Source organism: Mastomys coucha, unplaced genomic scaffold (assembly GCF_008632895.1).
Source record: "Mastomys coucha isolate ucsf_1 unplaced genomic scaffold, UCSF_Mcou_1 pScaffold9, whole genome shotgun sequence".
Lineage (NCBI taxonomy): Eukaryota > Metazoa > Chordata > Mammalia > Rodentia > Muridae > Mastomys > Mastomys coucha.
Genome location: NW_022196915.1, coordinates 64964382 through 64969054, shown reverse-complemented (window position 1 = coordinate 64969054; position 4673 = coordinate 64964382).

Below are 4673 nucleotides of genomic sequence, written 5' to 3'. Positions count from 1 at the left end.
TGTGTGTGTGTGTGTGTGTGTGTGTGTGTGTGTGTGTGTGTGTACCATGGAGCACATGTGGAGATCAGAGAACAACTTCATATACTGTGCTCTCTCCTCCACCTTTATGTGGTTTCTGGGGATTGAATTTGGATTCTCAGGCTGGCATGGCAAGTGCTTTACCTGATGAACAGTCTTTCAGACCCCCAGTACTGTTTTTAAAATATTGTTTTAAGAAGAGAGGGAATGAGGACTCACAAGAATCAACAGGGACTGGTTTTCTAGGCAGCCAGGGATGTGGTCACAGACGCATTATGGAAGTGGAAGTAGACAGTGGCTATTCTGAGCCAATCCAGCCCCTTTCAAAGCAGACACTGGATCACAGAAGCTGTCTCCCAGGACTTTCCAATGACTTCTTTCATCTACAAAGAAACAACTTGGGTATAACAAGGTGTTGGTTAGCTGTGGATTGGGGTTGGGGATCCATCATTCAGCAAGGACTAGATAGATAAGGGGGAGGTCCAGGTTGTAGGAGTGTCTGGGTTATAATATGAGACTCTGTGTTTGCATAGGGTGTCCGTGTCTTTGTGTCCATGGAGATTTGTACATAGATGAATACTTCTTCTGTCTACCTGCCATCTACTCGTAACTAAATTAGATTGACGATTGAGACAGTAGCATATACATATAAAAAGTAACTTTTACTCTCCTGAGGTAACTGTCATCTCCAAGGCCTACTGCTAACCTAAATCTAGTCTTGGAAGCTTCTAGCCTTCGTACAATCTAATCTAGGCCTAGAATGTGTTCTCAGCAAGCCCCTGAGACTTGCTGCTAAATAAGCTCACTCTTTCTAAACTCTAGCTGGCAGATTCAACTCAGCTGTTCTGGCTCAAACTCCTCTCCCAGCTGACTGATTCAAATTTGGCTTCTCCCCGTTTCTCCTGAATTGCTCTGCTTGGCTTCACACTAACTTTGGCAATATGTTCTAATCTTCCGGTGCCTTCTCATTGTCTGGCTCTTTCTGTCTTCACCTGTTTCAGCTTGGTCGCTCTTCAACCTGTCTCTGTAAAACTGCCTCCTCTTTCCCCTTTCTCTCCACATTACCCTCCCTTAGGTAGTCTCTCTCTGTGGACTCATGAGAGTTGGGCACATCCTGTTCTGTCAAATCTTTCTCTGATTCATCACCTTTTCTGCCAATCAATTAGACAGATCTTTCAAACATGGGTGCTTCCTTCTACAAATTAACTTTATCTTCATTGTTTGGGATTAATGTATGTACTAAGGGCATATGCAGCCAGAGGGATTAAAGATGTGTGCCAAGGGCTGAGTCACACCACAAGTAGAAACAGAGGTTTTTTTGTTTTGTTTTGTTGTTTTGTTTTCTTTTTCAATAAATAACACAATCTCAGAGTTCACAGCGTGACCAAATATCCTGCCACACATGTATGCTGTGTTGACAGTGACTCATGAAAGTTAGCTCGGAAGCCATTTTGAACACGTGTTGATCACTTTAGATGGTGTTGAGAATGCACCGCACACACCCTGCAGGAAGGTAATAGTTGCTGCTTATCTTGGCTCTTCCTTGGTCCCATGCTTGCCTTGGCTCCTATGCCATAGCCCAACAGCTGTTCACCTTTCAGAATGCATCTGGCAGTGTTGCGACCAAGTGCACAACTCTTTGCTTTTCAGACATTCTTAAAGCACTGAGTGGCTGCCCGTGTGGCCGGGTCTCAGCTGCTGGTTATGGCGGTAGAGACTCCCAGGTCAGGTTTTTGGTTTGGTTAGTCCTTCTCTTCTCCACCACTGCTATTCTTTCAGCTTCACATACTCTCTCCTAGTCCTACAGAGGAACTGTAAGAGCTTTCTACGTGTCAACAGCAGTGGACCTCTAGGTATGGTTCCTTGGTACACTCTGTGGTATTCTGGAAGCATGGGTCCTCTTAGCACAGCACTGGGAATTATTATTTTTGTCAGGGGGTAGGGTGCTGAAGTGACTCATTGAACTTTTCCACAGCTGACAATGGGCTTGAATTTGTGGCAAAGATTCATAAGAAATATGATTTTTGTCTCTTTTTATTGTTTCCCCTGTTGAGGCAAGAGTACAGATGGGTTGTACTTTTAATTTTTTTTTTTTGCTGCCACCTGGGAAGGATTTGTCATTTCGTTCCTGAAGGGAAAAGAACCACATCTGACATAATCTGTGTTGAAAACTCCCTGCCAGTGCAGTTCCGGCCGTTCGTGTGACTAGCCGTCCGCATGGAATCTTCATGAGAACGCTATGGTTTCCACACAAGTGATTTCTCCCTCCATATTCATAAAGCTTCCAAAGGTGTAGAACGGTAATTGGACTGGAAGCCTTGTGGGGTAAATAAAACAAAGCAACCAAACCTTAAGGGAGCGGTGGTAAAATGATTGGAGACTTGAAAGAGATCTTTGCTCCTCTGAATTTGGACAAAGCACTAGGCAGAGCCAGCAGCCCAACCTCCAGGGTTAGTGCAGGGCCTGGAGCTGCACCCTCTCCTGCCTCTCCTGGGGGTCTTTTATGGCCTTACGACTCAGCTTTCGTTTTCCCTTGCCAGTTCTTCTGCAGGCCTGCCCCCCCTGTTCCCCCACTGAGAAGGTACTTTCCTGTCTCTTTCTCAAGGGGCTCTGGGCTCCTGGCCAACCAGCTTTGACCTTGTAGTTACCTTTCCTCCCTTCCTCTGGGAGGCTTAGTGTGATTGGACCATCACCACTCACCCACTTCATCTACCCAAAGAGAAGAAATACCACAGCGGCCGTGTGGGATGCTCCTTGATGGCCTGTAGGTTTTCTTCTTCAGGCAAGTCTGGCTCACACATGACCAGACTCTAGACCCTTCCTTGCAGTGGTTGTCAGCACCTGTGGGTCGCCTAGCTTTTTTGCCAGAAGGGTCTCTGTTCTTTGAAGGTGAGTTGGAAACACCCAGGGGCCACAGGGTGGGCATGGGGGACTCTTTCCAGGTTCCTTAAGGGATCCATTTGGATGTGACAAGCTTGCCAGCCTTCCCAGAGTCCCCTCTCTTCTGGCCCTTCTCCCACTTCCCCCTTCTCTCTCTGTCCTTCCAGGTTCTACCCATCCAGCAAGAACAATTCTTATCTAAGGACAGACAACACTCTGTCAAGTTCAGATCCTTAATGTGCTTCAAAGCTGTGACCCCCAAAACTAATCTCCATACTTGCTCCCCACCCCAAGCCCCACAAAACATTACAAAACACAACCCCACACTCTTGCTAATAACAAAATTTAGATGCCTATTATGTAGTTCTCTTCCCTACTGTCTTAGGGTTTTAGTTCTGTGAACAGATACCATGACCAAGGCAACTCTTCTAAGGACATTTAATTGAAGCTAGCTTACAGGTTCAGAGGTTCAGTATATTATCATCACCCAGGCAGGCATGGTGTAGGAGGATCTGAGAGTTCTACACCTTCATCTGAAGACTGCTAGCAGAATTCTGGCTTCCAGGCAGCTAGGTAAGAGTCTTAAAGTCTGTACCCACAGTGACACAGTGACTCCAACAAAGCCACACCTGCTACTAGTAGTGCCACTCCCTGGGCCAAGCATATACGAACTGCCATGGTAACCTAAACACACACATGTACATGAAAGGTGAGGTAGTAGACAAGCCTACCTTTTGTTATTATCAGTTTTCCTGGAGCTCGAGGACGGCTAGTCTGTCTAGTTTTGGAGGCTCATAGCATGACCCAGGCCTCACCACGGCAGAAAATACATGCTCTCATCATCTCTTATTGCCATAAAAAATATATCCTGTCGGCAGCAACCAGCTTTTTGTGGGAGGATTGTATGCTTCTGTCTCACACTTTGACATTAGCAAAGACCACCCACTCTGCAAGTTCAACCAGGCTTTTCGTACGAACAACCCAAGCCCAGCCAGCCAGCCTGCTCACACCAATGGCCTATGCCCAGCCAGCCAGCCCGCTCACACCAATGGCCTATGCCCACCCAGCCAGCCCACTCACACCAATGGCCTATGCCCAGCCAGCCAGTCCGCTCACACCAATGGCCTATGCCCACCCAGCCAGCCCGCTCACACCAATGACCTATGCCCAGCCAGCCAGCTCGCTCACACCAATGACCTATGCCCAGCCAGCCAGCCTGCTCACACCAATGGCCTATGTCCACCCAGCCAGCCTGCTCACACCAATGGCCTATATCCACCCAGCCAGCCTGCTCACACCAATGGCCTATGTCCACCCAGCCAGCCTGCTCATAGTAATGGCCTATGCCCAGCCAGGCTGCTTATATGCACCATCTCCGTTCACCCCAGGCTCGCTCCACAGGGCTTATGTGCACGGTTCCTTCCCTTCTAACAGGTTACTAGACGACTGCTGAGATACAGTGAATGCCACACAGGGCAGGCAAGGGTGGTGATCTAAAGAATCAAACCATTGCTCGTCCCCTACTGAGACCCACATGCAAGGGAGATGCTTCCTCCTCCTCAAGTAAACACCATGTCATTAGGAAGAAATTTCCAATATAGAACATCATACAGCAAGATCACCACAGTCATCAAATAAGCTCAGTTGAACTTTTACACTAGTAGAGCAGCCATTCTGAAGCCTGAGGGTGTTATTTTGGAGTCTACATTTTTACCATTAATTATATTTGATGCACATATCCAACACATACAAACACACATTCACAAACACACACA